Raw genomic sequence first — 23043 nt, forward strand, 5'->3', positions numbered from 1 at the left:
ATAGTACATAGTAATGTCACAGATCTACTGATATGCTTTATTTATTCATATTTACACACGATACATTGCTATGTGTATATATTTGTTTGTGATCACTGTTTTGTAACACGCTGTTTGTATTCTTATGATTTTTTACCTACACACTACACGATTATTAGTACTACCAAAAGCAATGTATAAGTAATCACTTTTTTTACTTTTTTTGACTTTTGTAAATTCAGTTCACGCTGTTTTCTCATTTGTGTGCTCAGTAACCATGGCGATCTCCCCCTCACTGGCAACACGTCAGCTGGACGGACCGGCATTACGTCACTTCCGGAAGTGAGGGACGTCTCGACCGGGATCCGGGCGGCGTGGACTCCACGAGTGGGAGGAGTGCCTCCTGAAGTTAAGGTATTTAAACACTTTATTTGCTTATGTACACTAATCCTGACGACGGGGCTGCGACCCCGAAACGTTGATGTCTTTATGATAATAAATTCACTGCACGCTTTCACCTGATTACATGCTCTGAGTGCCGCCCGTCTGTTTCGCTGTATTGTCGGGTCGTCACCCGAGGGAGGGCACCGTGAGCCAAGGAAGCCTTATCAAGGAGCTGTGAGTGCCGGGTCACATTGTCTGTTTACATTACAAATTGGTTCCTGGCAGGGGTTAACCATTTGTCGACCAGGGCACCACGTACATCCTATATTTCATTTGCTCAGGAGGACTCTTTTCACCCGCAACACACGCACAGGTTGCGGATTTGCACTTTATTCTATTTTGCACAGCACTCAGCACTTTATCTGGACATTCTATTAGTGTAACATGGCTGCACTGGATGAGCAAGTAGCTGATGGCGCTACACACTTTTTGCAATGTGACAACTCTGATACACTCAGTTTCTCTGAGGCTGAAGCAGAGAATATTCTTTTTAAAACCTCAGCTTTTGAAACGGAGGCAGGAACCTCAAGTGATGATCTATATAGAGATTTACTTAAATTACGCAAACGAGAAATCGATTATCTCTATCATGGCATGACGCTGTCAGACTACTTCAGGGCTAAGCAAATCCCACGAGGATTTCGCATCCATAATATGCCCACAATTGGGAGATATGATGTGACATTTTGCAGAAAATGGATCTCTGTGTTGAATAAATGCTCCATGGATCTACTACTCCTTGTGATTGAAGAAGCTACACGGGAGATGAATATCACCAAACAAAAAATTGGAGCATTCAACACAGAGCATGCCATACCACTCTCCCCACCGCCAGACTGGATGACAAAACTGGAAGGAGAAGTTGAGCAATATAAGATCAATCTGATCAAGTTTAAAAAACAGAAACTGATCAAAGTGCAACAAGATTATGCTCAACATAGAGTATACTTATGGCTCTATAACAGCAACACCAGATTTACTCCAGCAAGACAGCAATATGCCAGACGCCGTGAACTACGCCAACCATATTCCAGTACATCAGCCAGCGAAATTGATGAGACCCCCACAAATACACAACAGACAGGAGAGGCCCCTTTAGGGGTTCGTACCAGGGCCATCATCGCAGGCAGAGGAGCACGTTCACGAGGAGAGGGGGACAAACGAGGAGGAAGAAGAGGACCCAAGAACAACTCAAAGCCACCGAGGAGGGGACGCAATTGATATTCAATTTATTCACAAAATTGCTAACTCCTGTGGAAACTAAGGTGTTAAGCAAAGGACTTGGATTTGTCCCCACCAAGTCCATTGATCCTTTTCAATGGAAAATAGAGACTTATAAACTATCCAGATCCCTCAAACTAAAGGAATTTTTTCACAAACAACCACCGGGATATAACAACACGGCTTCCTGTGAAATCCCCTCTCAGGTGAGTAAACTCAATAAATCTACATTTGAACCTACCTCACTTAATCCTTCCATCAGGACTTTTAGCAGGATGATGGAACATTTGGATGAAGAACCCCATTTCTGTCCACACCCTAATATGTCCAAGGACGAGTTTACTGCCCTGAAGGGACTAAGTAAAAGGCAGGACATTATAATCAGGGGTGCGGATAAAGGGGGTGGTATTGTGGTTCTTGATACTGATGTATATAAAACTGAATGCACACGTTTATTGTCTGATCTTAACACATATGGAAGTCTACAGAATGATCCTACTAAGATTTTTAAACGTGAATTAGACACCATTTTATCTGAAGCTGTTTCTGTGGGGATTATCTCTACATCTACATCTAAAGCCTTAAGTAGAGAAAATCCCATTGTACCTATTTTCTATTGCATTCCAAAGATACACAAGGACCCCATTAAGCCCCCCGGCCGGCCGATTATCTCGGCAAGGGGATCATTGTGTGAACCGTTGGCTGTTTACTGTGATACCTTTCTACAACCCTGCATCCAACAAACCAGTACTCACTTAAAAGATACATCCTCGTTACTAAGGATGTTACAGACGATTGATACACTTCCCCCAGATACGATACTAGCATCAATTGACGTCACGAGTCTATATACATGCATACCGCATGAAGCAGGATTACTAGCGGTACGACGCCTAATTACCAATAATCCTCTGTATAAAGGCCCAGAGACTGAGTTTTTCTTACAACTTCTCAGGTACACTCTGACACATAACTACTTCTTACATGATAAAAAATATTACATCCAGCGCACAGGTTGTGCGATGGGGTCAGCGGTAGCCCCAGCCTTTGCAAACATTTACATGTGGGAAGTAGAAAAAGATTTATTTCTACAAGACCAATACATCAATTGTCATCTTAAGCTATACACTAGGTACATTGATGACGTGTTAATTTTCTGGACAGGGCCATTGGAACAATTACACACATTGATACGGACACACAATTTGACATCAAGTCCGGTTAAATTTACCATTGTCTCCCATCCAAACACAATTACTTTTTTGGATGTACAGATTACCCTCAGAATGGCAGAATCAATACGTCACTCTATGTTAAACCCACAGACAGAAACAACCTTCTCAAACACGATAGTTTTCACCCTAGATCAACCACAGGTAGCTTACCTTTTTCCCAGTTTCTTAGGGTGTGTCGCATTGATAACACACCAGAAAAAAGAGATCTTGATCTTGATATGATGTTAAAAAAATTTCAAGAGCGAGGTTATCCACTCAATGAGCTGCAACGGGCCAGGACACAAGCTCTTGAATACACACGGGAACAACTGTTAGCCCCTAAAGAGAAAAAAACGCTGTCTGGGAGATTTCCATGGGTCACACAGTATAACACCAGTAGTACACATCTCACTAAAAAAATGAAACAACTGTGGCCTATAGTGGCATCGGACAAGGAGCTTGGTGAAGTCTTTGACTCTAAACTCCTTGTCAGTCATACCAGAAACAAAAGTATTAGGGATTATGTGGTCAAAACCGACATATCTAACTTTGAAACGCACAAACGACACTTTCTCAGTAGGAAATCGGGTTGTTTCCGTTGTAGTGGCTGCACAACCTGCAGCTATCTTACTCCGGGTGACAAATTTAGACATCCACATACAGGTAAGACATTCACCATACAATATCCACTTACCTGCGAGTCTAAATTTGTCATATACCTCATTATTTGCCCATGTGGACTAGCATACGTGGGCAAAACGGATTGCACGTTTAAAACACGTATGGCGCAACATAGGTATGCAATCCGGGAGGCCATTAAAACAGGCGACAGTGAACAACCTGTAGCCAGGCACTTTGCCCAAGCCAAACATGGCATGGCTACGCTGAGGTACAAAATAATAGATCATGTACCCCAATCACTACGAGGAGGTGATCGTTCTAAGAAACTACTGCAACTAGAATCCAGATGGATACACAGATTAAACACCATCTATCCGAAAGGTTTAAATGAATATATGAACTTGAGATGTTTCCTGTAGATTAATTAATACAGAGTTTTTTACACTCTGTTCTATTTATGTATTTCCACTAGACAGTAGGTTTCTGTTTAGTCGCATTGTTCACATTTTTTACTGTTGATAAGCATCTCTATGGATCAGATTGATTCATAAGTTCCAGACAGCAAGTTTGCATGATTATAGCACCATGGTTAATTACGAAGAGAGTTTATATGTGCTCTCTTATTTTTTAACGAATTTTTATAGATTAACTTTTCAACATGTTCTCATAGTAATGTCACAGATCTACTGATATGCTTTATTTATTCATATTTACACACGATACATTGCTATGTGTATATATTTGTTTGTGATCACTGTTTTGTAACACGCTGTTTGTATTCTTATGATTTTTTACCTACACACTACACGATTATTAGTACTACCAAAAGCAATGTATAAGTAATCACTTTTTTTACTTTTTTTGACTTTTGTAAATTCAGTTCACGCTGTTTTCTCATTTGTGTGCTCAGTAACCATGGCGATCTCCCCCTCACTGGCAACACGTCAGCTGGACGGACCGGCATTACGTCACTTCCGGAAGTGAGGGACGTCTCGACCGGGATCCGGGCGGCGTGGACTCCACGAGTGGGAGGAGTGCCTCCTGAAGTTAAGGTATTTAAACACTTTATTTGCTTATGTACACTAATCCTGACGACGGGGCTGCGACCCCGAAACGTTGATGTCTTTATGATAATAAATTCACTGCACGCTTTCACCTGATTACATGCTCTGAGTGCCGCCCGTCTGTTTCGCTGTATTGTCGGGTCGTCACCCGAGGGAGGGCACCGTGAGCCAAGGAAGCCTTATCAAGGAGCTGTGAGTGCCGGGTCACATTGTCTGTTTATATATATATATATATATATATATATATATATATATATATATATATATGTATGTATGTATATATATATATATATAGACAAATGGCTGGCACTCCTGTGGAAATAATAGACAGCAGAACACGTACCTACCCTGGAAAGGGAGGGTGAGGCACCTGGACCTGTTGCCATAGCTGTATTTGTGATTGCCAGAGACCAGCTATTATTATACTATTATATATATATATACATATATAAATGCCGGGCATTGGAGAGACATGTGTATATCAATTTGAAGAAGCAACACCTGTGTAAACACACATAACCCCCCCCCCCCCCTCTTCCCCTCCTGGCAGGTTCCTCAAACCGCCCTCACCCAGAACAACCATGGCAGGCAGCAGCGGAAGCCACTGTAGTTGGCACCGCCTTACAATTACATTAAAGACAACTCTGCATAAACTACAGCTCTCAGAAGCCATTACTTCTGTGAGCTCTGCCAGCAAGGGCTGCTGGGAGCTGTAGTTTATGCAGTTTTCTTTATTGTAATGAGGTGCGGTGACGGACCCCAGCACCAGTTACCAGCTGCCTGCCATCGTTGTTCCCGGGAGGGTGAGGAACTGCCAGGGGAAGGGGGACAAAGAAGGTGCCTCTACAAAGGGGTATATTCAATTGCAGTCGAATTCCGGCGTGAATTCGACAGTTTTTGGATTCGACACAATTTGACAGGCGAAACCCTCCACCCGGGACCAGAATTTGTCATATTCAATAAATAACGTATTCGACAGTCCCGCTGACGAAAATGGACCAATTGACGAATAGTGGGCGGCCTGGATTCGACTTCATGGACAGCACAAAAGTGTTACATAAATCCTGAAAAAAATTGCGCGGGGTCCCCCCTCCTAAGCATAACCAGCCTCGGGCTCTTTGAGCCGGTCCTGGTTGTAAAAATACGGGGAAAAAATTGACAGGGGTTCCCCCATATTTTAACAACCAGCACCGGGCTCAAAGAGAACCACAAGTACCAGCATGCGGGGGGGAAACGGGCCCGCTGGTACCTGTTGTTCTACTACAAAAAAAATACCCAAATAAAAACAATACACAGACACCTTGATAGTACAACTTTATTACATACATGCACACCAACATACATACATACTTACCTATGTTGACACGAAGCAGTCGGTCCTCTTCTCCAGTAGAATCCAGGGGTACCTGTAAATAAAATTATACTCACAACAATCCTGTGTAGATCGGTCCTCTTCTGTTTGTAATCCACGTACTTGGCAAAATAAAAAAATGAAAAACATGAACCACGCACTGAAAGGGGTCCCATGTTTACACATGGGACCCCTTTCCCCGACTGGCAGGACCCCCCGTGACTTCAGCCCTTCCAACTGAAAAACATGCACTGATCTCTCCATATTATTGTAGTCAGTAAAAAAAAAATATTCTTTTAAAGAATCTATTAAATAATACTTGTGACTCATAAATAGACAAACCAAGTAGATAATCCCTTCAAATATAAATAGATATGCTATTAGCAATCAAAAAAGCACCAAAAAATACATGTTTTAAAAGAATTTTATTAGCTCACGACAGAAAAATGAGGCGGAATGAAATTGACGAAATGACTGTCGAAAAGCACTGTTGTCGAATCGACATTCTTCAATTGAATATACTTTTGTTGAAAAGCCGCATTTTTGACATTGCAGACATGTCGAACTGAAAAAAGTCGAAAATAAAACGGGAGTTTTTTTGTCGAAAAGTACTGTATTGAATTGTCGAATCCAATTCGACAGGGTTTTTGTGTCAAAAATGCCCTGTTTTTCGACAATTTCGGCAATTCGACCGCAATTGAATATACCCCAAAGTGTATCTACCCCCTAGTCGTGGGTGGCACCGTCGGGTGGTGCCCCTGGTGAGTGCCATCCTGGCCAATGGGTAGATACACCTCTGACATTGCCTATAGATTGTAAGCTTGTAAGCAGGACCCTCCTACCTCTATTACTGTCTTTTATTACACAATTTTGTTTTACCACTTATCCCATTTGTAAAGCGCAACTGAATTTGCTGTGATATATAAGAAACTGTTAAGCAAATCATAAATAATACACATTTGCAAGATCTTAAGATTCATTTAACTTGAAATACTGTGCAAGTAAGCATACTAGCCATATCATCATTATCTACAAATAGATGATGATTGACAAGCAAAATAAATATAAAAATAAAATAAAGGTTAAAAAAGGATGATGTTGTCCCCCATCCCAACCCCCCCTCTCTCTCCCCCCCAATAAAAAGAAAAAAGAAAAAAAATAAGACATTAGCAGCAGCTTCGCTCATTGGGGGTCATTCCGAGTTGTTATATTTTTCTCGCAACGGAGCGATTAGTCGCTAATGCGCATGCGCAATGTCCGCAGTGCGACTGCGTCAAGTAAATTTGCTATGCAGTTAGGTATTTTACTCACGGCATTACGAGGTTTTTTCTTCGTTCTGGTGATCGTAATGTGATTGACAGGAAGTGGGTGTTTCTGGGCGGAAACTGTCCGTTTTATGGGTGTGTGCGAAAAAACGCTACAGTTTCTGGGAAAAACGCAGGAGTGGCTGGAGAAACGGAGGAGTGTCTGGCCGAACGCTGGGAGTGTTTGTGACGTCAAACCAGGAACGAAACTGACTGAACTGATCGCAGTTGCCGAGTAAGTGTGGAGCTACTCAGAAACTGCTAAGAAGTGTCTATTCGCAATTTTGCTAATCTTTCGTTCGCAATTTTGATAAGCTAAGATTCACTCCCAGTAGGCGGCGGCTTAGTGTGTGCAAAGCTGCTAAAAGCAGCTTGCGAGCGAACAACTCGGAATGAGGGCCATTGGGGGTAATTCTGAGTTGATCGCAGCAGCAAGTTTGTTAGCAATTGGGCAAAACCATGTGCACTGCAGGGGGGGCAGATATAACATTTGCAGAGAGAGTTAAATTTGGGTGGGTTATTTTGTTTCTGTGCAGGGTAAATACTGGCTGCTTTATTTTTACACTGAATTTAGATTTCAGTTTGAAAACACCCCACCCAGATCTAACTCTCTCTGCACATGTTATATCTGCCCCCCCCCCCCTGCAGTGCAGATGGTTTTGCCCAACTGCTAAAAAATTTCCTGCTGCGATCGACTTGGAATTACCCCCATAGCCTGCTCAGCAGGAAAAGGTAGAATATGACTGGCTATCTGTTGTTTCCTCACCATTACATGCCATCTGCTCCTGAGACCTCATGCTCCCTCTCCCTTAAATTTAACACACAGAACACTATATTTTATGTTTTGGGAGTGTGTTGAAATACATTAATGTTAAAAGAAGTGAAGGGCTTTGAGTTTGGTGCAGAGGAAGAGAGCTTTGAGTAGCTGTCAGTTAAACTTTTGTGTGAGAGTTCAGAGAAATGTTGAAAGATGAAGAGAAGTGGAATAAAACAGTCTAATGCTTGGCATAGAGTCAGCAAATATCATCCCATCTTGCCAAATAAACAGTGAGTTGGAATGATAATTGCTCAGTGTATGGTAACAAATGATAATCAGCTGTTTAAGTTGAATAAATAATAAAAAAAATAATCTTAGTGAAAAATCAATATGGAGTCCTCCTAATTTCAGGGTAACCAGCACTGGGCTTTTCTGGCTGTTCTAAAGTAGTCCAATAGAACAATCGCAATCTCACTGTTTCCAGTACATAAAATAATGAAAAGTCTGGTCGAGAGCATCTGGAACTACTTCCATATACTTAACGTTAGCCCTATCCTATATGGGCAGTTCTTACAGTTTGACTTCAGGCAACCTCCCACGTTAAAGTATTAGCTGAATTGCAAGAATAGGGCTTTAAAGGCAAGTTCAGTTGACTGGTTGGATAAAAAAAGTTGGTCAGAGTATAGCCAGCTTAAGCCAGAGATACAGAAAGGTTAGGTGATTATGGCAGGGTCTTAGTTGCCTACCTGCCTGCATCCTGCGGGAGACTCCTGTTTCAATGTGGAGTCTCCTGCCACCCTAGATTGTAAATTAAAAACACTGGATTCTTTACTATAGCTCAACTCAGCTTGCCGAGGAGGTCACCAAGGAGTTTTTGGGCAAGGACAGTGATTTGCAGCAGTGACTGACTGCTGTTGATGCTCCGCAGTCCCTGCTGATGACTCTCATCCCCTTGTTGGTCCTCTAGCAGGAGAGAACACAGCTTGATGACCCATGTGTGACAGCAGTAAGTCTGTAATTTCTTATCATATGTGGTAAGCCAATGGTATTTAAGCAAAATATAAAAGTTAAAAAAGCTGAACAATATATACCAAAAACATATTTCACAATGCATTCTCAGTCCACCCAGCAAGAAATATATGCTTGGGGATGAATTCACATTAGGGCAAATTGCATTAAGAATTTAATGCATAGACCACACATTTATCATGTATACTAGCTAAAGTGCCCCACATTGCCCAGGTTTAAATTTTCCAGTTAAGTTATCAATGAGTTGGATGTAACTGTCAACATATTAAATATAATTAGTCGCTGAATAGCTCTTCCAACACACTCATCAGGTGGCTGGCTGCCCAATGTCAATTTGTTTTTGAGGTGTCGCCAGTAGCCCTAATCCCCAGCTTTCTTTCTGCTCTGTTTTATAATCACTTCTCCGACAGGGACTCCAACCCCCTAGTATGTCTTGTGGAATCCAATGTTACCTCTCTGTGAAGTTTTCTTCCAATCCATCCAGTGGAACGCCAGAACAGGCTCCCTGTGTCAAAGTTCTGCCCGACGCATTCTGACTCTAACCCCCTTAAAACCTGGCCAGGATCCAACTGGACCACCTAGCGTTGGTTTTATCTCAATTGGTGTAGGAGTGTCCAAATGCATAACCGGACAGACAAACAAACAGAGCAATGAATTTTATATATAAAATGTAGATATATAATCCTGGCCCCGAAAAAGGTGGATTTATTTAGTTGAAACCCTGCCAGTATTTTAAGTTGGGTAATGAAAATAGAGATGAGCGGGTTCGGTTCCTCGGAATCCGAACCCGCCCGAACTTCAGCTTTTTTTACACGGATCCGAGCGACTCGGATCTTCCCGCCTTGCTCGGTTAACCCGAGCGCGCCCGAACGTCATCATGACGCTGTCGGATTCTCGCGAGGCTCGGATTCTATCGCGAGACTCGGATTCTATATAAGGAGCCGCGCGTCGCCGCCATTTTACACGTGCATTGAGATTGATAGTGAGAGGACATGGCTGGCGTCCTCTCCGTTTAGAGAAGAAATAGATAGGAGAGTGAGAGTGAGACAGTGACACTTCATTTACTGGAGCTTAGGAGGAGTACTCAGACAGAGAGTGCAGAATTTTGCTGATAGTATTAGTTAGTTATACTAGTGACAGAGTGAGACAGTGACACTTCATTTACTGGAGCTTAGGAGGAGTACTCAGACAGAGAGTGCAGAATTTTGCTGATAGTATTAGTTAGTTATACTAGTGACTGACCAGTGACCACCAGTGCAGTTTTATATTATTTAATATAATCCGTTCTCTGCCTGAAAAAACGATACACAGTGACTCAGTCACATACCATATCTGTGCTCAGCCCAGTGTGCTGCTGCATCATCTATGTATAATATCTGACTGTGCTCACACAGCTTAATTGTGGGGGAGACTGGGGAGCAGTTAGGTTATAGCAGGAGCCAGGAGTACATATTAAAAAATTAAACAGTGCACACTTTTTTTCTGCAGGAGTGCCACTGCCAGTGTGACTGACCAGTGACCTGACCACCAGTATATAGTATACTATATTGTATTGTGAATGTCTGCCTGTAAAAGTTAAACACACGTCGTGTGACTTGTGTGGTGTTTTTTTATTCTATAAAATAAAAAACTCATTCTGCTGATAGACAGTGTCCAGCAGGTCCGTCATTATATAATATATACCTGTCCGGCTGCAGTAGTGATATATATATATTTTTTATATCATTATTTATCATCCAGTCGCAGCAGACACAGTACGGTAGTTCACGGCTGTAGCTACCTCTGTGTCGGCACTCGGCAGTCCATCCATAATTGTATACCACCTACCCGTGGTTTTTTTTTCTTTCTTCTTTATACATACTACATCTCATTATCATCCAGTCTATATTAGCAGCAGACACAGTACAGTACGGTAGTCCACGGCTGTAGCTACCTCTGTGTCGGCACTCGGCAGTCCATCCATAATTGTATACCACCTACCCGTGGTTTTTTTTTTCTTTCTTCTTTATACATACTACATCTCATTATCAACCAGTCTATATTAGCAGCAGACACAGTACGGTAGTCCACGGCTGTAGCTACCTCTGTGTCGGCACTCGGCAGTCCATCCATAATTGTATACCACCTACCCGTGGTTTTTTTTTCTTTCTTCTTTATACATACTACATCTCATTATCATCCAGTCTATATTAGCAGCAGACACAGTACAGTACGGTAGTCCACGGCTGTAGCTACCTCTGTGTCGGCACTCGGCAGTCCATCCATAATTGTATACCACCTACCCGTGGTTTTTTTTTCTTTCTTCTTTATACATACTACATCTCATTATCATCCAGTCTATATTAGCAGCAGACACAGTACAGTACGGTAGTCCACGGCTGTAGCTACCTCTGTGTCGGCACTCGGCAGTCCATCCATAATTGTATACCACCTACCCGTGGTTTTTTTTTCTTTCTTCTTTATACATACATACTACATCTCATTATCAACCAGTCTATATTAGCAGCAGACACAGTACGGTAGTCCACGGCTGTAGCTACCTCTGTGTCGGCACTCGGCAGTCCGTCCATAATTGTATACCACCTACCCATGGTTTTTTTTTCTTTCTTCTTTATACATACATACTACATCTCATTATCATCCAGTCTATATTAGCAGCAGACACAGTACAGTACAATAGTCCACGGCTGTAGCTACCTCTGTGTCGGCACTCGGCAGTCCATTCATAATTGTATACTAGTATCCATCCATCTCCATTGTTTACCTGAGGTGCCTTTTAGTTGTGCCTATTAAAATATGGAGAACAAAAATGTTGAGGTTCCAAAATTAGGGAAAGATCAAGATCCACTTCCACCTCGTGCTGAAGCTGCTGCCACTAGTCATGGCCGAGACGATGAAATGCCAGCAACGTCGTCTGCCAAGGCCGATGCCCAATGTCATAGTACAGAGCATGTCAAATCCAAAACACCAAATATCAGTAAAAAAAGGACTCCAAAACCTAAAATAAAATTGTCGGAGGAGAAGCGTAAACTTGCCAATATGCCATTTACCACACGGAGTGGTAAGGAACGGCTGAGGCCCTGGCCTATGTTCATGGCTAGTGGTTCAGCTTCACATGAGGATGGAGGCACTCAGCCTCTCGCTAGAAAAATGAAAAGACTCAAGCTGGCAAAAGCAGTAGCACCGCAAAGAACTGTGCGTTCTTCGAAATCCCAAATCCACAAGGAGAGTCCAATTGTGTCGGTTGCGATGCCTGACCTTCCCAACACTGGACGTGAAGAGCATGCGCCTTCCACCATTTGCACGCCCCCTGCAAGTGCTGGAAGGAGCACCCGCAGTCCAGTTCCTGATAGTCAGATTGAAGATGTCAGTGTTGAAGTACACCAGGATGAGGAGGATATGGGTGTTGCTGGCGCTGGGGAGGAAATTGACCAGGAGGATTCTGATGGTGAGGTGGTTTGTTTAAGTCAGGCACCCGGGGAGACACCTGTTGTCCGTGGGAGGAATATGGCCGTTGACATGCCTGGTGAAAATACCAAAAAAATCAGCTCTTCGGTGTGGAACTATTTCAACAGAAATGCGGACAACAGGTGTCAAGCCGTGTGTTCCCTTTGTCAAGCTGTAATAAGTAGGGGTAAGGACGTTAACCACCTCGGAACATCCTCCCTTATACGTCACCTGCAGCGCATTCATAATAAGTCAGTGACAAGTTCAAAAACTTTGGGTGACAGCGGAAGCAGTCCACTGACCAGTAAATCCCTTCCTCTTGTAACCAAGCTCACGCAAACCACCCCACCAACTCCCTCAGTGTCAATTTCCTCCTTCCCCAGGAATGCCAATAGTCCTGCAGGCCATGTCACTGGCAATTCTGACGAGTCCTCTCCTGCCTGGGATTCCTCCAATGCATCCTTGCGTGTAACGCCTACTGCTGCTGGCGCTGCTGTTGTTGCTGCTGGGAGTCGATGGTCATCCCAGAGGGGAAGTCGTAAGACCACTTTTACTACTTCCACCAAGCAATTGACTGTCCAACAGTCCTTTGCGAGGAAGATTAAATATCACAGCAGTCATCCTACAGCAAAGCGGATAACTGAGGCCTTGGCATCCTGGGTGGTGAGAAACGTGGTTCCGGTATCCATCATTACTGCAGAGCCAACTAGAGACTTGTTGGAGGTACTGTGTCCCCGGTACCAAATACCATCTAGGTTCCATTTCTCTAGGCAGGCGATACCGAAAATGTACACAGACCTCAGAAAAAGAGTCACCAGTGTCCTAAAAAATGCAGCTGTACCCAATGTCCACTTAACCACGGACATGTGGACAAGTGGAGCAGGGCAGGGTCAGGACTATATGACTGTGACAGCCCACTGGGTAGATGTATGGACTCCCGCCGCAAGAACAGCAGCGGCGGCACCAGTAACAGCATCTCGCAAACGCCAACTCTTTCCTAGGCAGGCTACGCTTTGTATCACCGGTTTCCAGAATACGCACACAGCTGAAAACCTCTTACGGCAACTGAGGAAGATCATCGCGGAATGGCTTACCCCAATTGGACTCTCCTGTGGATTTGTGGCATCGGACAACGCCAGCAATATTGTGTGTGCATTAAATATGGGCAAATTCCAGCACGTCCCATGTTTTGCACATATCTTGAATTTGGTGGTGCAGAATTTTTTAAAAAACGACAGGGGCGTGCAAGAGATGCTGTCGGTGGCCAGAAGAATTGCGGGACACTTTCGGCGTACAGGCACCACGTACAGAAGACTGGAGCACCACCAAAAACTACTGAACCTGCCCTGCCATCATCTGAAGCAAGAAGTGGTAACGAGGTGGAATTCAACCCTCTATATGCTTCAGAGGTTGGAGGAGCAGCAAAAGGCCATTCAAGCCTATACAATTGAGCACGATATAGGAGGTGGAATGCACCTGTCTCAAGCGCAGTGGAGAATGATTTCAACGTTGTGCAAGGTTCTGATGCCCTTTGAACTTGCCACACGTGAAGTCAGTTCAGACACTGCCAGCCTGAGTCAGGTCATTCCCCTCATCAGGCTTTTGCAGAAGAAGCTGGAGACATTGAAGGAGGAGCTAACACGGAGCGATTCCGCTAGGCATGTGGGACTTGTGGATGGAGCCCTTAATTCGCTTAACAAGGATTCACGGGTGGTCAATCTGTTGAAATCAGAGCACTACATTTTGGCCACCGTGCTCGATCCTAGATTTAAAGCCTACCTTGGATCTCTCTTTCCGGCAGACACAAGTCTGCTGGGGTTGAAAGACCTGCTGGTGAGAAAATTGTCAAGTCAAGCGGAACGCGACCTGTCAACATCTCCTCCTTCACATTCTCCCGCAACTGGGGGTGCGAGGAAAAGGCTCAGAATTCCGAGCCCACCCGCTGGCGGTGATGCAGGGCAGTCTGGAGCGACTGCTGATGCTGACATCTGGTCCGGACTGAAGGACCTGACAACGATTACGGACATGTCGTCTACTGTCACTGCATATGATTCTCTCAACATTGAAAGAATGGTGGAGGATTATATGAGTGACCGCATCCAAGTAGGCACGTCACACAGTCCGTACTTATACTGGCAGGAAAAAGAGGCAATTTGGAGGCCCTTGCACAAACTGGCTTTATTCTACCTAAGTTGCCCTCCCACAAGTGTGTACTCCGAAAGAGTGTTTAGTGCCGCCGCTCACCTTGTCAGCAATCGGCGTACGAGGTTACATCCAGAAAATGTGGAGAAGATGATGTTCATTAAAATGAATTATAATCAATTCCTCCGCGGAGACATTGACCAGCAGCAATTGCCTCCACAAAGTACACAGGGAGCTGAGATGGTGGATTCCAGTGGGGACGAATTGATAATCTGTGAGGAGGGGGATGTACACGGTGATATATCGGAGGATGATGATGAGGTGGACATCTTGCCTCTGTAGAGCCAGTTTGTGCAAGGAGAGATTAATTGCTTCTTTTTTGGGGGGGGTCCAAACCAACCCGTCATATCAGTCACAGTCGTGTGGCAGACCCTGTCACTGAAATGATGGGTTGGTTAAAGTGTGCATGTCCTGTTTTGTTTATACAACATAAGGGTGGGTGGGAGGGCCCAAGGACAATTCAAACTTGCACCTCTTTTTTCTTTTATTTTTCTTTGCGTCATGTGCTGTTTGGGGAGGGTTTTTTGGAAGGGCCATCCTGCGTGACACTGCAGTGCCACTCCTAGATGGGCCCGGTGTTTGTGTCGGCCACTAGGGTCGCTTATCTTACTCACACAGTCAGCTACCTCATTGCGCCTCTTTTTTTCTTTGCGTCATGTGCTGTTTGGGGAGGGTTTTTTGGAAGGGCCATCCTGCGTGACACTGCAGTGCCACTCCTAGATGGGCCCGGTGTTTGTGTCGGCCACTAGGGTCGCTTATCTTACTCACACAGTCAGCTACCTCATTGCGCCTCTTTTTTTCTTTGCGTCATGTGCTGTTTGGGGAGGGTTTTTTGGAAGGGCCATCCTGCGTGACACTGCAGTGCCACTCCTAGATGGGCCAGGTGTTTGTGTCGGCCACTAGGGTCGCTTATCTTACTCACACAGTCAGCTACCTCATTGCGCCTCTTTTTTTCTTTGCGTCATGTGCTGTTTGGGGAGGGTTTTTTGGAAGGGACATCCTGCGTGACACTGCAGTGCCACTCCTAGATGGGCCCGGTGTTTGTGTCGGCCACTAGGGTCGCTAATCTTACTCACACAGCTACCTCATTGCGCCTCTTTTTTTCTTTGCGTCATGTGCTGTTTGGGGAGGGTTTTTTGGAAGGGACATCCTGCGTGACACTGCAGTGCCACTCCTAGATGGGCCCGGTGTTTGTGTCGGCCACTAGGGTCGCTTATCTTACTCACACAGCGACCTCGGTGCAAATTTTAGGACTAAAAATAATATTGTGAGGTGTGAGGTATTCAGAATAGACTGAAAATGAGTGGAAATTATGGTTTTTGAGGTTAATAATACTTTGGGATCAAAATGACCCCCAAATTCTATGATTTAAGCTGTTTTTTAGGGTTTTTTGAAAAAAACACCCGAATCCAAAACACACCCGAATCCGACAAAAAAAATTCGGTGAGGTTTTGCCAAAACGCGGTCGAACCCAAAACACGGCCGCGGAACCGAACCCAAAACCAAAACACAAAACCCGAAAAATTTCAGGCGCTCATTATGAAAAGTACAGATGTTTCCATGTTCAGCTTTGCTGAAATGCAACAAACATGAACATGGCAACATCTTTAAGTGTACAAAGTTTGGTTTAGATCCATAAAGCCACGTAGGAGCCTATACATACAGATGTAGCCATGCTTATCGTGGCTACATCTGTGCTAAACAAGCATTCTCGGCACGGCTCCTATGTCCCGGTGGTCAGGCCTCCTCATTGTCATGATGTCACATGTGTAAGGCCAGGGCCAGAGAGGGGTGCAATTTCGTCATGTTACAGCACTGCCAAGTATCATTCCCCACAGAATTGCTGATTCAAGCTAAGGGGCATTACTATTGAGTGGACATGACAATGATAAATGAATTATCCAACTACTGCAGAGCAGGAGGAGGGAGGGAAACCAAAGTGTCCTTGGCAAAAACAGGTGATTGTTGTTAAACATGATTATAACCAGTCACTGTAATTCAGCAGAAACAATGTATTCTAGAGATGGCATAGGTCTAATGTAAATGCATTCCAAAACATGTAGTCACAATTAGGATAACATGACACCCATTATGTCCATTTATTTTTGTGCACCACTTCACCTGTGCCATCCGTGCTACACATGTTTCGCCTTTATCACACCATCATGTGCTGGGACACCTGTTTTCTCTATATTGACTCTTATACCATAACATGGGAGACACTGCGATGTAAGCTGGGCGTTTCATTTAAGGGCAATTATAGGTAAATGTCATGAAAGATACAGTGCAACACCATAAACATATGAGCTACACCAAACCAGGTCTAGACTGGGACTAAAAATTGTCCCTAGCATTAAAAGCACACAGGACCACTTGGTCTGAGCTCCATGCACAGTACTGTTGCATGCTGACGGGGCTTTGCTGGTGCAGTGCAACGTGAGGCATTATCACAAAGAATGTCAGTGACATTCACAGTGACCGCAATACAATACAAAGCATCCCAGTGACTGTCATATAATACAAATAACATGTTTGTGGTGAGCGTACAATATCATCCTCCTCAAAATTATTAACTGTTTCAACTGCATAATAACGGCCCTTTCAAATAAATGACTGATTTGTAATCATCACATGACTAATTAACATAATTAACTAAGGGTCTAATTCAGACCCCATCGCTGATGTGCAAAAATCGCTAGGTAGCACATCTGCACATGCGCGTATGCTGGTATGTGCATGTGCGAGGTCCTAAACTGTGTTTAAGAACTGGAGGGGGCGTGAATGGGGCGTCGACACTGTGCTTTGTGGCCATTGACGCTCCATTTAAGGTGCCCGGTCTGGACAACGCAGGCATGTTCGGACCGTTGCTGGGGCAGGTCACGGCGGCTGCGTGATGTCACACACAGCGCTGCGACCAAAAACATGGTGGGTAGCCGTCTGTTCACAAGTCACTGTTAGTAGTACTTGATACACTGGGTTTCATGTTAGGATTTGGTTATTGCTCCCTTAATAAACATTATTTTGAATTCACTACTGCAGTCTGTGACTTGTGGTTCTACTGCACTCCAGGGTTGATAAGTTAACAAGGAAACCAGGGATATACAATGTGCACCAGTAAAACCCCATAGGTACCTCTTACCTCCCACTTTTCTAATGTCCTAGGGGTACACTGCAAATGCTGACATTGTATAACTATTCAATTTATCCATCTAGGCACACATTTGTAGGCACATATACATTGGGCACATATTTACAATCTTTTGATGAGGCTAAAGGAGGTTAACAAATATGAAAGGACTTAGGGGGTAATTCAGACCTGATCGTAGATGTGTGAAAAAACGCACATCTACGATCATTTTCTCTGATATGCGGGGGGGCACCCAGTATGCACAGGGCAAGTCTGCCTAGCATACCGGGTCCTGCCACCCCACCCCCTTCCCCCTGCAGACATGCAAAAGCATTGCACGGCGGTGATGCTTTCTCATGTGTCGAGTTGCCATCTGCCTATGGAGCTGGAGAGGTGCTGCAAAGAGGAATGGGCGAAACTGCCCAAAAATAGGTGTGCCAAGCTTGTGGCATCATATTCAAAAAGACTTGAGGCTGTAATAGCTGCCAAAGGTGCATCAACAAGGTATTGAGGAAAGGCTGTGAATACTTATGTACATGTGATTTCTTAGTTTTTATGTTTAATAAATTTGCAAAAATCTAGGAATTTTTTTTTCACGTTGTCATTATGGCGTATTGTGTGTAGAATTTTGAGGTAAAAAATGAATTAATTCAATTTTGGAATAAGGCTGTAACACAACAAAATGTGAAAAAGTGAAGCGCTGTGAATACTTTCCGGATGCACTGTAGATTAGGGGTACTGTGTGGTCCTTCTGAAGGTTAGCTTTCCACACATTTGTCCTGTAAAATGTATTAAACGCTCCATCACTGCACAAGTAGAATTATTTGGAGATCAAGAGATGTTGGGGGTATATGTACTAAGCATCAGTTTTGTAATTTCAATGCGATTGCAGTGTGTCCATTTGTGATTTACTAACCTAAAAGCCACAACAAAAACCCAGAGCAAACACACTTTAAAGCAGAAATTGCCAACCACATATTCCCACATTAAAAGGATGCAAACCACCAACCAAAAAATGACTTGCCTCTTTAACTGTAAAAATCCCTATAATCCATGCTGTCTTTATTTTTTTTGTATGTTGAAAATGGATTGGGGATGCATGAGGTCTCCCCGCAAATTGATAACCACCACTAAATTTTTCAAGTGCCTACATTCTCTGACATCCCTTTAAGTTTGGCATTACAGGACTAGCTGGCACCTGTAGTGCAACAGCTGATAAAAAAAAATATTACTTTTATTATCTACTTCTCATTATCAATCCCACAGATTAGGGTTTTGTTAAATAGTCCTTGTGCTATCAGCAAGTGACTGGTTTTACCGGGTGTGGTATGGAAGGTAGACAGTAACTAGGTCGACAAGGTCTAGGTCAACCACTATTGATCGACAGTAACTAGGTCGACAGGGTGTCTAGGTCGACAGGGGCTTTAGGTCGACATGTTCTAGGTCGACAGGTCAAAAGGTTGACATGAGGTTTTTTTTGTTTTTTTTGGTGTTGTTGTTTTCTTCGTAGAGTGAATGGGAACCCCACTTAGTGCACCGTGTCCCCTCACATGGCGAGCGAAGGATTACCGTTCCAATCATAGTCCACGTGGATCGTTAAGTATGAAAAGGTTAAAAAAAATTGTGAAAAACTCATGTCGACCTTTTGACCTGTCGACCTAGAACATGTCGACCTAAAGACCCTTTTGACCTAGACACCCTGTCGACCTAGTTACTGTCGAACAATTCTGTTCCTATTCCTTCTAAATCCCCTAGCATATATCCAAAGAAACGTGCACTTGCATAGATTATGCAAGACGACACAGATACCGACTCTGACATGGCAGACGGTGATGGGGATGTGCTGAGTGGGGCGGAACATGATTGAGGCCATTAGGGATGTGTTAAACATTACTGACACACCACCTGAGCAGGTTGTGGAGGCTTACTTCACAGACAATAAGAAAGCCTTGCTAACCTTCCCTGCGTCTAAAGAACCCAGAGAAAAAATTTCAGATCCCAAAAAGGATTCTGGTTGCTTTTCCATTCCCTGAGGAGGATAGAAAAAAATGGGAAAACCCACCCATAGTTGATGCATCTGTCTCCAGACTGTCAAAAAAGATGGTTTTACCTATACCTGGATCTACCGCGTTAAAAGAACCGGCTGATCGTAAAACTGACACTACGCACAAATCCATATACACTGCTTCAGGAGTGGCGTTAAAGCCCACTATTGCCTGTGCATGGATTTCTAAAGCTATAGTAAAGTGGTCAGGCACGTTACTAGAAGACTTAGATACAATGGATAGAAGTGACATTGAACTGTTTTTACGTAACATACAGGATTCTGCGGGTTTCATGGTGGAGTCCATGAAGGACCTGGGTACGCTGAATGTAAGGATATCTTCCATGGCTGTCTCAGCTTGCAGGGGACTCTGGCTACACCAATGGTCTGCAGATGCGGAATCCAGGAGAAGTGTGGAGAACCTACCCTTCACAGGTCAGGCTCTATTTGGGGAAGTGTTGGATGCGTGGATTTCCATGGCAACCACGGGTAAGTCACCCTTTCTTCCCTCAGCTACTCCTATGAAGAAACCCTTTTCTTCATCTACATCGCAGTCCTTTCGGACCGCTAGGACGAAAAATTCCAAGCCTCCTACCACCTTCTTTAGAGGTGGTCGGAAAAAATCCAAGAAGCATGCACCTGCAGGTTCCCAGGATTAGAAGCCTGCTTCTGGTTCCTCTAAATCCTCAACATGACGGTGGTCCGCACAGCCTGGAGAATGGGCTGGTGGGGGTGAGGCTCAGTCGTTTCAGCAACGTCTGGGTGTCGTCCAGCCTGGATCCCTGGATACAGGCTATTGTGTCCCAGGGATACAGACTGGAGTTTCAAAAACTCCCGCCTCACCGATTCTTCCAATCAGGTTTGCCAGCTTCACTGACAGAAAGGGCTGTCCTACAGGAAGCCATCCTAAAATTGGAAAAGTCTGTGGTCATTGTTCCAGTTCCACCTCATATGCAACACAAGGGTTACTATTCAAACCTTTTCGTGCTACCGAAACTGGATGGCTCGGTCAGACCGATTATGAACTAGAAATCGTTAAAGCCTTATCTGAGGGAGTTCAAATTCAAAATAAAGTCTCTGAGAGTGGTGATCTAAGGTCTGGAGGAGGGAGAGTTTCTGGTATCCCTAGATATCAAGGATGCGTACCTCCACATTCCGATTTGGCTGCCGTATCAGGCTTATCTCAGATTTGCACTGTTAGACAATCACTATCAGTTCCAGGCACAACCATTCGGTCTCTCCACGGCACCAAGGGTGTTCACCAAGGTGATGGCAGAGATGATTGTTCTCCTCCGCAGACAGGGAGTGAACATAATTCCATATCTGGATGATTTGCTGATAAAGGCATCGTCCAGGGAGAAGTTGTTGCAGTCCATTGCTCTCACGACTCATCTGCTCAGGGAACATGGTTGGATCCTGAACCTTCCAAAGTCACATTTGGAGCCGACAAAGAGATTGTCTTTCCTGGGGATGATCCTCGACATGGAAGTACAGACAGTGTTTCTACCGGTGGAAAAAGCATTGGTGATACAATCAATGGTCCGGGATGTCTTGAAGCCTACCCTGGTATCGGTTCATCAGTGCATTCGCCTTCTGGGGAAGATGGTTGCCTCCTACGAGACTCTACAGTATAGAAGATTTCATGCTCGATCTTTCCAACTGGATCTCCTAGACAAGTGGTCGGGATCTCACCTATACATGCACAAGTGGATACGTCTGTCGCCGGAAGCAAGGATTTCACTCCTCTGGTGGCTGCAAATGCCTCACCTTCTGGAGGACTGCAGGTTCAGGGTTCAGCACTGGATCATTCTAACCACGGGCGCAAGTCTCAGGGGTTGGGGTGCAGTCACTCAAGGGGAAACCTTCCAAGGAAGGTGGTCAAGTCTGGAATCCATTCTTCCAATAAACATTCTGGAACTGAGAGCCATATACAACGGTCTTCTCCAAGCGGCACATCCTCTGCAAAATCAGGCCATTCAAGTACAGTCGGACAATGTGACGATGGTGGCTTACATAAACCTGATGAACAGAAAAAGGGAATGGTTCCTGTATAGTACTGGAGCCAAGAAGAAAAAGAAAGACTATATGTCTTTTCTGGGGCACACTTTTATTGTAAATGGAATGATGAATTCTGATTAAAATATAACTTTTATTATTAACCTTCCTAAAATATTGAAAAAGAGGCAAGGAAAGGGAGGGGAAAAGGGGGAATTGCTATTAATCAAAAATTATTATTGATTGTTATAATATTATCCAAAATAATTCACTTGATGTAATAACGATATAATTGGACTTAATAGCTCTATAAGCGAAAATATGTGGGTGTCTCCAGTAATAAAAATTGTGTATTTGTGTGAGGTTTTCTTTCTGAAATTAAAACAATATATATTGGTGAAGATATGATCGGAAAAGGAAAAACCTCAAATTACTGTAATGTGTGCCAGGCTCATTTTGAATTCCTGATTAAATCAGGAATCTACAAAGGAAGGGAAAAAGGTAGAGGATGGTATTTCCAGATCCTGTGTCCTGGATTTGGATAAAAATACCTGCAGTACCCGGTATTCCCTGGTGGTCTCCCAACCAGGTACTGACCTGGCCCACAGTGCTTGGCTTCCAAGATCAGATGAGGTTGGGCATACTCAGTATGGTTTGACCGCAGGTAGATATATCCCACACCGAATGACACCAGGAATTCTGTATCCTATATCCTGAGAGGATTGTCTCTGGTATTCTCCTGTACTTGAAAATTAGTATAGGGTCTACTGGGTCTTGGCTTCAAGATATGAACCGTTGAGGTGCCACCTCTGTCGCATGGTAGGTCTTGAATCCCATAAGATGATGGCTATTGGTCCTATGGAAACCAGAGCGGTCACAGGTTCTGATATCAAAAGATGTCAAAAAATGTCAAGTGGGGCTTCCCAGGTTGGTGGAAGTCCTGATGACGGTGTGGCCCTGCTGGGAATTGGAAGGGTAAGGTGATAGAGAGAGAATGAAAGAATGAAGAGAAAAGAGAAAAGAGAAAAGAAAAAAGGAGGGATCAGTTTGGAGTGACACACCACTTCTGCTTTTTGATCATCTGCCTGGGCATCGAATGAAAAAATGAGAGAGTGGGGTGAGACGAAACTGAAACCGAAGAAAGCAAAGGGGGGCACTTCTACTGTCCTGTTTTTTAACAATGCGGTGCTCTGTTGTCAGATTGCATTGCAGAGCCCCCACAGTTGTTTAAACAGAATGAGAGG

The 23043-nt window shown here is 44.0% G+C and overlaps 1 long non-coding RNA gene and 1 pseudogene across 1 annotated transcript in view; one reads left to right on the forward strand and one right to left on the reverse strand.

The window, feature by feature from the left end:
• The first annotated feature begins 267 nt into the window (after positions 1-267).
• Positions 268-23043, forward strand: part of LOC135050720 (uncharacterized) — an 83565-nt gene continuing 60789 nt past the window's right edge. Inside the window, exons 1-2 of the long non-coding RNA XR_010241764.1 lie at positions 268-393; positions 4390-4531. This is a non-coding gene — a long non-coding RNA (uncharacterized LOC135050720). The remainder of the gene's footprint in view (positions 394-4389; positions 4532-23043) is intronic.
• On the reverse strand, positions 22348-22465 carry LOC135051729 (5S ribosomal RNA; annotated as a pseudogene).

Source organism: Pseudophryne corroboree, chromosome 2, assembly GCF_028390025.1.
Source record: "Pseudophryne corroboree isolate aPseCor3 chromosome 2, aPseCor3.hap2, whole genome shotgun sequence".
In the NCBI taxonomy this organism is placed as follows: domain Eukaryota; kingdom Metazoa; phylum Chordata; class Amphibia; order Anura; family Myobatrachidae; genus Pseudophryne; species Pseudophryne corroboree.